Source organism: Aegilops tauschii, chromosome 7, assembly GCF_002575655.3.
Source record: "Aegilops tauschii subsp. strangulata cultivar AL8/78 chromosome 7, Aet v6.0, whole genome shotgun sequence".
In the NCBI taxonomy this organism is placed as follows: Eukaryota; Viridiplantae; Streptophyta; class Magnoliopsida; order Poales; family Poaceae; genus Aegilops; species Aegilops tauschii.
In genome coordinates this window covers 229,742,600-229,753,971 of record NC_053041.3, presented here as the reverse complement: position 1 = coordinate 229,753,971, position 11,372 = coordinate 229,742,600, and the positions used below count along the sequence as shown (strand labels likewise).

Here is an 11,372-nt window from a genome sequence, read left to right as displayed (position 1 = left end):
ATATTTTTGAATTCAAGAAATGTTTTTGAAAATTCACAATTCATAATTCACAACTTTTTGAAAATTTAGAACCTTTTTGTAATCCCAAATTAGTTTAACATAGAATAAAATAGAAACAGAAAATAAAAAGGGAAGGAAAAAATAGGGAGCGTCCGGCCACGCGCATGGGCCGGCCCAACAGGTGTGTGCGTTTTCTTTACCCCTGGCACGCACCGCGCCAAATAGGGGGGAACTTCCTATTTGCCGCTGGCAAGTAGTCGACCGGACGCACACAGGCAGATCTACGAGCGTTAGGATGGGCCGGCCCGTTCAAAGGTTAAAGCGAATCAGGTTTTGGGAATCTTCTAGGTGGTTCCCAGCCGGTCTTTCTAGTTTTGGGAACATTCTAGAAGGTTCTTGAACCAGTTTTTCTATTTCCCCTTTTACCCCTTTTTGTTTATTTTCTTTTACTGTTTCCTTTTCTATTTCGTTTTATTTTTCTTTTTCCTTTTTCTGTTTTCTTTTCTTTTCTTTGCTGTTTCGTTTTTTTCTTTTTCTTGAGAATTTCAAATGTTTATTCGGAATTCTGTGGAAAGTTCTCGTTTTCAAAATTTGTTCCCAATTGCAATGTTTAGGAATTTCAACAAATGTTCCTCTTTTCAAAATTTGTTCACAATTTCTAAAAATGTTCGTGCTTCAAAAAGCCTTTCAGGAATTTAAAAAATGTTCTTGTTTGAAAATTTTGTTCACAATTTCAAAAAATGTTCGTGTTTTAGAAAATGTTCACTAATTTCACAAAAATGTTCTCGTTTCTACTTTTTTATGTTCATGTTTCTAAAAATGTTCAGTAATTTCAGAAATTGATCCGTTTTCAAATTTTATTCACAATTTCTAAAAATGTCCGTGTTTCATAAAGCCTTTCAGGAATTTCAAAAATGATCTTGTTTGATTTTTTTCACAATTTCAAAAAATGTTCAGTAATTTCACTAAAATGTTCTCGTTTCGACTTTTTTATGTTCATGTTTCTAAAAAATGTACAGGAATTTGAAAAAAAAATCTTTTTCAAAATATGCTCACAATGTCGGTCAGTTTTTTTATTTTTTCAAAATATTAGAGGAATTTCAAAGTATGTTCTCATTTCTAGAATTTGTTCCAAGTTCAGAATTAATATTTCAGATTTTCAAATTTGTTCACCAATTAAAAAATCACGTTTTAAATTTTTGTTGCCAAATATAAAAAGTTTCCACGATTTGAAAAATAAATGTTTGTTATTCTCAAAAAATGTTCAAGTTTTCAAGTGTTTCCAGCTTTCCAAAAAATATTCATGTTTCTAAAAAATGTTCGTAAATTCAAATGATATTTAGTTATTAAATTTTGTTGCTATTTCTTCAAAAAAATGTCGGTGTTGCATGAAAATTTTAATTTTTGTGAAGAAATCATGTTCAAAATTTGAAAATAATTTGAAACTATCGCGGCTAATAGTTCATATCAACTCAGATGCCATCTTGGCCACCAAGTTGCAGGTAGTACAGTGGCTAAGGACATAGTACCTTGTTGCAAGGTTTTGGGTTCGATCCCTTCCAAGTGCTTATTATGTTTTTTTTGGAATTATGACATCTGTTCTTTCGTACAATCGTACTTGCTCTAAGCTGGGCCGGCCCAGTCGGGCGCCCCCCCCCCCCCGTCACACAGGGGGTCCAAGGCACCCTCGGCAGCATAGTCGAGAGGTCCTATGTGTCGCATTTTGCGGCAAATTGCCGCCATACCCATATCGCACAGGGGGCGCCACCGAGTGGGCCGGCCCATTAGCAGCACTGCAGCTAGCGAACAAACGCTCTGTGGCTAAAAAAAATTGAGCGCCCCCGTGGGGGATCGATCCCTTCCAAGCGCTTATTATGTTTTTTTGGAATTATGACATCTGTTCTTTCGTACAATCGTACTTGCTCTAAGCTGGGCCGGCCCAGTCGGGCGCCCCCCCCCCCCCCGCGCGTCACACAGGAGGTCCAAGGCACCCTCGGCAGCATAGTCGAGAGGTCCTATGTGTCGCATTTTGCGGCAAATTGCCGCCATATCCATATCGCACAGGGGGCGCCACCGAGTGGGCCGGCCCATTAGCAGCACTGCAGCTAGCGAACAAACGCGCTGTGGCTAAAAAAAACTGAGTGCCCCCGTGGGGCATCCATCTCGCGACCTCTGGCTGCTTAATGCCTCCCGCTCCCCACTCGAGCTGAGGACGCGTTGGTAATAGTTATACACCGCAAAAATACTAAAAGCACTACGGGGAGGGGCGATCAAAACATGTACTGTAGCGACCGGACCATGTACTGTAACGACACGAACAAGGCAAGGTAGAGTTTTTTTAGAAGCTCCAAATCTTTCTTTTAAAAACGTGAACATTTTTTAAAAACACAAATAAAATTTCGAATTTCAAACATTTTCCGACAAAGACAAACAAAAATTAGAAACCACAAAAGTATTTTGAATTTGTGAACAATATTTTTGAAAAAGGGAACAATTTTCAAATTCCAAACAAATTTTGAAAGCCTGAACATTGTTTGAAACTCCCCGAAGAATTTTTAAATTTGTGAACAAATTTTGAAAACAAGAACATTTTTTGAAATTGTGAACAAAATTTTGAAATCACAAACATTTTTTGAAATTGTAAATATTTTTGGAATTTGTGAACAAATTTCAAAGTAAGAACATTTTTTGAAATTCTGAACGATATTTGAAATTTTCAAAAAAGTTCAAAAAGAAAAATAAACTTAAAAAAGAAAAAGAGAAAAATGAAAAAGAAAACAAAAAAAATCAGAAATTCATGAACATTGTTTTGAAATATTTAAAAAGGAAGTGAACAATTGTTGAAATTTCTGAACAATTTTAAAACTGGAACATTTTCAAAAAATAAGGAACATTTTCTGAAATTCCCAAACAATTTTAAAATGCGAACATTTTTTGAATGTAGGAATTTTTTTTGAAAACAGGAACATTTTCCAAAATTTGATTTTTTAGAATCTTCAATTTTTCTGGAAAAAGAAAAAATAAATTTAAAAAAACAAAAGGAAAAAGAAAGAAAAAGAAAAAGAACTGACCACAAAGAAATAAAAGAAAAGAAAAAACCGTAAGAAAGAAACAATACCGGTTTAGGGAACCTTCTGGAAGGTTCCCAAAACCGGATGGGGTAGTGCCAACGCGATCTACTCAAATGGGCTGGCCCAGTCGTGTCGGTCGGCCGCTCGCCTGTGCGTTGCCCCGGCAACTTGCCGCAATGAGTGGCAAATAGGAAATTCCGCGATAGTCATGCAACATTCGGTGACATGGACACAACGATGCTTTGAATTCGTGGGCCAACGGACAAGAGGCTCAGCCTAGCCTCATGCTCAACTAGGCCAACGCCCTCGGAGCCACCGCATGGGCCACCAGAACCCTAGCTACCATGTGACACATGACCTTCCCAGGAAACAATTTACATGACACTAGCAAAAGGGCCCGTGTGTTGTAACGGAAAAAAACGCACATGGTACAGTCGGTCTTTTAGATTCGGCAAACTACGGTTTTCAGTTACAACATTATCGACTTGTTCATCTTGAGTAGCATTGTATATCAATGGGAGAGGAAACATCAACATTGTTCATTCCTTCTTTATGAGGTCTCTCTTGTATGTCACTTTATATGGCCACACAGTCCTCTTTTATTGTCATGTTATAGCTACATACCTCAACCCACGTAATGTTCATTCTTTTTACCGGGTCACTCTCTTATTGCCACGTTATAGCCACACACATCTCAACCCCGTACACAACTTGCATTCCTTCTTTACTGGGTCTGTCATTGTAAAATTATAGCCACACCTCACTCTATGTTTTGTTTATTTCCGGAGAGGCTTGTTGAATGTCTATTTGGAAATATATATAAATTTATGAGATATTGTGTGAATTATCGAAATAGTACTATTAGTTAATAAGAAAACATTTTTGGTAGAACCGAAAGCTGGCCTACCACAATTTGCCTGCCTTGCCTCAACACCGGCCTACCTGACCACCCTTTTTAGCCGGCCCACGCCTGACAAACCCTAGCGCAGCTCAATCCCCTCCTCCTTCCCTTGTGCCTAAGGGTGAGTATAAAAACCGAGAACCAAAGACGAAAAAACAGGAACCAAAGTGAAAAAAATTGAGGACTGAAACTTCGATTGTTCAATCGGTTAGCGAATGATAAAAACCGGAATTATTGAGTTGAGCTCGGTCATTGGAATTTGCTAACCGAATTCCCAAATTAACTGAAATACAGTAATTAAAGCCGGCCAATTAAGACCTACGACCCATACACGTTAAAAAAAACTACATGGAGCTTTCCCCCACCCTTTTTCTCAGCCACAAATGCAGTCCCCACACCACGTAGAACAAAAGAACGCAACTCTCGCATGATTTCTACCCTCCCTTTTTTCTTTGAGCAAAATGATTTCTACCCTCCCAATAGAGGGAAATCCCTTCTTTTCTTTAAAAACAGGCCGGCCCATTCCAGCACACCCCAGCCAGCCCAAGGCCCAGCCGGGCCTCCACTTATCCCCACCACTTAGAGAACCCTAGCCCGATTCTCACTCGTCTGCCTCCCTCCTCTCGATCCCCTCGACCTCAGCTCGCGCCACCAGGAGGAGAGGAGCAGCGCGCGCCCGATCCCCTGCACCGATCGGCCGCTGCCGCCGGCGAGGTCCTCCACCGCCGCCACCCGCGTCTCTCGCGCGTTCTCCTCCTCCCTCTGTGCCCCATCGCCCCACTCTCACCCTCTTTCTCTTCCCTGCTGGCGCTGAAGGAAGCCATGGCCGCCTCCTTTCAGTTCGCGCCGCTGCTGTCGGTTGCCCTCGCCGATGCGTTCCCGGTTGCCCCGTTGCCAGCATCTCCCATCCACGACGCTCCCCTCTGCTCGTCTTCTTGCTACCCCCTGCAAGCCTGCGTCGCCATGGTCCATGGCGTCGACACCGGTGAACTCCTCGCCCCCCGACGACTCTCCATGTCTCCTCCATCTCCGCGCATGCCTCCCGCCTCGCTGCCACCACATCGCTGCCGATAAGGATTGCGGGTTGAAGAACGAATCGTTTTTTGGTTTAGCCACTTAAAAAAGGGTGTGCGGGTTGATTAAATAAAAAGTCAGAGGCCTCTTGCAAAAATGCCACGACGGTGAACCCGACAGACTCAACCCGGCTTTATTATTACTAGCAAAAGACCCCGTGCGTTGCAACGGGAGAAAATAAATCACATGCCCATATGTTGTAGGTCAAGTTGAAACAAAAGGTGCCACGAGAAAGATTGTAAAGATAAAATACTGAAGATTTAAGTTGGACGAAAATCTTGTTACAGAAAAAAGAGCTAGTAAAGAGAATGCAATACGTACTTGTTCTTTTTCCAAGATTTGATTTATGAATTCATGGTCGATGCAGTATATCACATCACTGGCTGCTTCCATATTCTCTCGAGGCAACGTTTATATTATGCTAATCTCATATCCCGGCACCTAGCTACCCGCCAGCTATATAGGTGATGTTCCAGACAACTTGAGAACGTATATGAATTGGTGAGAATTAGTTTAAATTGGCGAGGTGGGACTATTCAAACAAAAATATCCACGCATCATCGCATCAGTATGCTTTCCCTGTTGGCTACTGACTTAGCACACAACACCTGAGGTTACAGGCAGGCATCCTTTTTTTTGGTGGCTTGCGCGAGAACTGGAAACATGACTTGCGGCCCACGAACAACCTACGACACATTTAGCCTATACTTACAGGAAGAAAAAACACGTAACGATCAGCGCTGGCTCCTAATTAAATGGGCCGGCCCATACCTAGCAATTGATCGGTGGAAACCAAGCACACCGACCTATGAAGGCCCATGCCGAGCGATCGATAGGTGGAATCAGACGATCGTTTGATGATCAAACGTAGGAAATGAACTGTAATATTAGTACCACCTCGGATATAGAAAATAATATAGGTGAAAAAAACTGAAAGCGTAAATTCACGAAAAGAAAAGCGTATTGTGACGGTGAACCCGACAAAGTCAATCCGTGCTTTATTATTAAAAAATTAAGGAAAGACTAGTAAAAGGCCCGTGCGTTGCAACGGGGTAGCGTTCAAATCAATCCATCGAGAAACATAAATATCATTTGATCAAAAAAAGAAAGAACATAAGTGGCTGGGAGCACTTAAGAAATAGTCGTGCTAATATTACACATTTAGTAATTGACTACACACAAGCTTAGAGGCCACAATTTATTCTAAAAGCCTTAGTTTAATTTAGCGATTGAAACATCTATTATCCAATGTGTAAATACAAACAATGATTATATTGCAAGGAATTACTGTGTATTACTGGTAAAATCCAGTAGCTTACTCAATCAAATGTTTGTCACTACTTTCCATCAGTTTTCCTTAATCAAATAGTATAGCGTACAAACCCGGCATAAAAAAATAATTCAAATCTCAAGCAAATCTGCTTCACTCTGTCAGTCTTATACAGACTTCCGAGTAATAGAATAGAACAAACTTGGACAAGAAAGAAGGATGTACTTAGTTAATTTGATGTAGCAGCTTCTATAGAGAAGACGATATGGGAAAACAGGAAGAACTTGAAGAAAAAAATTAAGTAAGATGCAAATAACAGCAGAAAAGAATTAGCAGCCTCAAGCAAATCTATGTCGCTCACTCAATCCCAACTCCTCCGTAAAGACTTCCGATGAACATAATAGAACAAACTCACGTGTTTTTCCATGGAACAATGGCTAGTTTCTAGAATTAGTATATTTTTCCTTCCCTTTCTTTATCTCCCGCTCTCCACTAATAATAAAGTGAAACTTCTTATAAAGCCAGATTGCATAGTCTGGCTTTTGAAAGGAAAAAAAAATACACTACAACATGAAGTGATGTTTGACACACAACCTGGCAAACAAAAAAAGATTAATTTGGTCAAAACTAAGGTCAAATTCTGCCTGACTTCGTAATGTTATTCTTCATACACAATTATCTTTTACTCTAATGTGTTAATACACAACACTTAAGAAATGACTTACACGACAACAGAACCATTAATAGTGATAGCAGAAGACCTTCATTCAGTATTAAATATATGTGCACAATGATCATGTCACAAACATGCAGAAGATTGCTTGAGAAACTACATGTTGTAGATATTCCCACCACTTTTTTGGATTTGCAAAGATTCATCTATATTTAAACAGTTTAAAAATTCAATAACACTTCTGAAATAAAAAGTCATTTTCATAAGATCTAGAAATCCAAGATTTACACAAAGAGAAGTAACATAATTTGATATATAGGTGAAGAAATTTTGCTGGAACTATCACATTGCATCAGATGATTATACTGTGAGCAAAGTATGTATATATACTACTTACTACTGCTTGAACTTTGCGGCCATTGAGAAATATAAGCAGAGTTAAGTGCAGTTACATGTAACATGCCCGTGCGTTGCAACGGGAGAAAAACATATAATGAATATGCAAACGGAGAAACAATATATCTAAATCTCATACTAAAACATGGAAATATGACGCAACTTACAAAGCTTATTTTTTCCGATTATCCCAAAATTAGTACCTGAATAACACATTGAATAAGGGCAACGGGTCATAGAGAAGTCAAATGAAAAACAAACTGGATTTGCTGGCCTTAGTACCTTGCATGGAGCTCCTTAAGAATCAGAGGGCCCCAATGTCTCATTTCCTGGATCTCCTGCAAGGCTGCAACAATCAATAGAGGCTTTTGCTTCTCTTATAGTATTGTAGTAGTCATGATAGCAGCGAAGACCACTGTGACACTAATATTATTATATCAGCCAAGATTTTAAGATTAGACAAAAAAAAGTACATTCGGTTATTGAAGGCACAAATTATTAGTTTTGGGAATCCTTGGATTGAGAATTATATTTGTGGCCCATTGATCATGTGGATGGAATAAGATGGACATGACACACACTGAAGTAATTCTCAGGTAAATTTCAGGTAAAAAATAACTCTTAATCTTCATATAAATTAGATAGAAGAAAATATCATGAAGATGTATGCAGAATTGCAGACATATGTTCTGCAATCGTGCATCATATTGGCTGCAAAATAAGATTGACATTGCAAAATAAGCAATGCAATTCAAAGTCAACATTGGTGTCCGCCCATATTGTAGTATACAGATAAAGTAATTCGTCTCATGTTCTAGTATTGAAAATAAAGTAATCTTCAGAACTGATGTACCACCCTTATCCCACGAACTGCATTTGACAAGATAATTAGTAAAAGAACCAAGCAGATTCTTTCTGGTGAAGTAAAATATATTTGCATGCTTAGACGTGTATTGAACCCTGCATGTTTAATTCAATCGTGCATCATGTTTTCTGCTAGCCCTGCTACATCCCTTGTCAAAGTTTCGACTTTATTAAATCGTCAGGAAAGTAGTTTAAACTCTGAAAGAGGACAGGAAGTACCACTGTTTCCACCAAAACATTAATATACGTTAGACATAATTACGCATAAAAGAGTGAGAAAAATGGTTTCTTGTTCACTATAAAATATGAGCCTGAAAACCATTAGAGTACCGGGTTTGTGGTTTTTGACATTCAACTCCCCTTAAACATTCTGGTGCTTCAGTTCTGCTAACTGTACATGCTTTGTTTCTGTATCAGTACTGTTACATCTGTACCATGTGGCATGCTTTCACTGTTCTGATGTTTCTCCTATCCTCAAGTTTATTAGTAAATTTTATTTGTACTAATAAACCCAGCAGTCATAAAAAAACTGAAAGATTGAAAGACACGTATAAAGATGATCTTATAAAACCTGGTCAAAGTTTTCCTCATGGCATCATTTTCTCTTAACTCGGTAAAATACGTTTCCAGTTGTACACATATGGTGACAGCAGTGTGAATACTTTAAGACGGAATGATAAAATCACAAGTGCTGCAACATTTAATCCTACAAAAACAATTCAAGACATGTTTGTACTGAATATGTTAGATGTCAATACCAAGAGCATACCAATTTATCAAGAAGGGTGGTGAATTGTGAGCAGAACACGCTAGAAAGACAAAGCCTTTAGGATGTCCCTTTGAACATGAGATGCGGATCGTTTGTATTTACTGAATATGTTCTGCTCCTGCCATTTACCTAACAAATGATTCAAGTTCCCCAGTTGCATCTAATTTTTTTAAGTAAAGATGTCAGATGTTAAGTTACTCACAGGGAATACAAATCTGCATCTCAAGCTCAAAGGTGTGGCACACAAGATTTCGTTCACTCATAGTCACACAATTTTTACAGAATTCATACAAACAATTGGTCGAATGGCACGCTCATTGAACGAGGCATTATCAAACACAATCATAAGCACAGAAGAAACTCACCTACATCTATCTCTGTGAACCAGCAAAGACATCCAAAATCCCACAACAATTCCACCATATTGCCCGATGCCATGCAGCAGCCATAAAATCCCAGTCACACATATGCAGATCCGCAACTGTAATTAGCGTTCATGATCCAGGGGTCAGTGGAGAAACATCCCTGTCACATACTTCCTGAGTAGTCATTAAAGTAAATCAGTAAATCTCTTTGAATTAATTGCATACATACCTGGCCTTCGTCTCTGATTGATGCGCAGGATGCACCTTGGCTGTGTCCCGGACCACCACCTCCTCGCTCTTCACCTCTGGTCCACGGACAGCCTCAACGCCAAGGAGTTCGCGCTGCTCCGCTCCATCGTGGCCGCGCGCGCGCCCAGCAGGCTGCTTGTGTTCGGCCTCTCGCCGCAGCTCCTCGCGCTCGCCGCGGTCAACTCCGGGCAGGGCGCTGCCACCGCCTCCGTCACCGACAGCGCCGAGGACGCGCGGGGCGTGCTCGTTGGGCGTGGCCCCAGCAGCTCGGCGGCCGTCCATGTTTCAAGGTACCCCGACCCGGCCGGGGAGGCATGGGCGGTGCTGCGGCGCGCGAGGTCGAGCCCGGTGTGCCGGCGCCCGACGGGGACGGTGCGCAAGTTGGGCTGCCGGCTGGTGCTAACCTCCTTGCCGGGGGAGGTGCTCGACGCGAGGTGGGACGTGGTCGTCGTCGACGGGCCGAGCGGGGCAGGTCCCGGGGGGCCGGGGAGGATGGGCGCCATGTACACCACGGCCGCGCGCGTGACGGGGCCGAAGCGATGGACGTGACGGTGCACGAGATGAACCGGACGACGGGAAGATCTGACGCCACCACCAATCTTCTCCACCCAGTGGCGCCATGGCTGCCGATCGACGAGCGCCTCATCGCGGCTGCTGGCCGACGAGGACAGGGGAGCTCAGGTGCTGGGATGGAGACGCACCTAAGGGGGGCCGGGGACGCCGGAGGCGGAGGAGAGGCCGAGAGGGACAGAGGCGGAGGGGAGAGCCGGACGGCCGACGAGTTCGCCGACGAGAGCCCCGCCGGAGCCGTCCCCCCTTCGACCTTCTCTGCTCGGCGGCGCAGCTCACGCGCGTATCCATGATGGCGTCCACGATGTTCGATCGGCGTGGTTCAGCGTTCTCTCAGATCTCGCTACTTTAGATGTGCCGCTCCTATCCCGATGGCTACGGAGGTGACAGAGTCTCCGAAACGTTTTAAGGAAATTTTAGCTACAAGTTTGGGCACGTAAAACATATAGTACCACCTTGTGTATATGTTTTAAATTCAAAGTGAAAACGTAAACTTACGGGAAGAAGCGTATTGTGACGGTGAACCCGACAAAGTCAATCCGTGCTTTATTATTAGGGAAAGATTTAACAAAATGTCTATACAATGCAAGAAAATCCTGCATAATTCAAACAAAATGTATACAAAAAGTGTGGAATGTGTACTAAAAACTGAGAAACCCCCCAAAAAAACAAAAAAAACAAGAAAGACCGAGGAAAATGGAGAAAGAAACAAAATAACTGAAGAAAAGAAAACACAGTGAAACCTGAGATATAAACCAAGAAAACTGATGAAAAATCAAAGAAAAACCGTGAGGAAACAAAGAAAATCGATAACAACCATGTAAAACTGAAGAAAAACGATGGAAAACAAAGAAAGACAGAAAACCATAGAAAACTGTAAAGAAAAACAAAAAAAGGAAAAAGAAAGAAAACCGAACCGAACCAGTGCAGCGAGCGAGCCAGGAGCGTCAGATCGATCGATCCCAAGCGAGTGATGGAGGAGAAGAACTGGCCGGCCCACATGCAGAATTCGCTGTTTATTCGTTCGCTGCTGCTTTCCTGCTTTTTTTTTCCGTTTTTCTTCTGTGCTGTTTTTGCTTCCGGCTTTTCAATGTTTTGTTCGGTTTTCAGTGGTTTTGTTTTGTTGTTCCTTATTTTGTTTCTTTTTTCTTCTCATTTTTTGGTGTTATA

General features: G+C 41.6%; 1 pseudogene; it reads left to right on the top strand.

Annotated features, from left to right (window-relative positions):
* The first annotated feature begins 9,609 nt into the window (after positions 1–9,609).
* LOC109754035 (arabinogalactan O-methyltransferase 2-like) lies at positions 9,610–10,495 on the top strand (annotated as a pseudogene).
* The last annotated feature ends 877 nt before the right edge of the window (positions 10,496–11,372 follow it).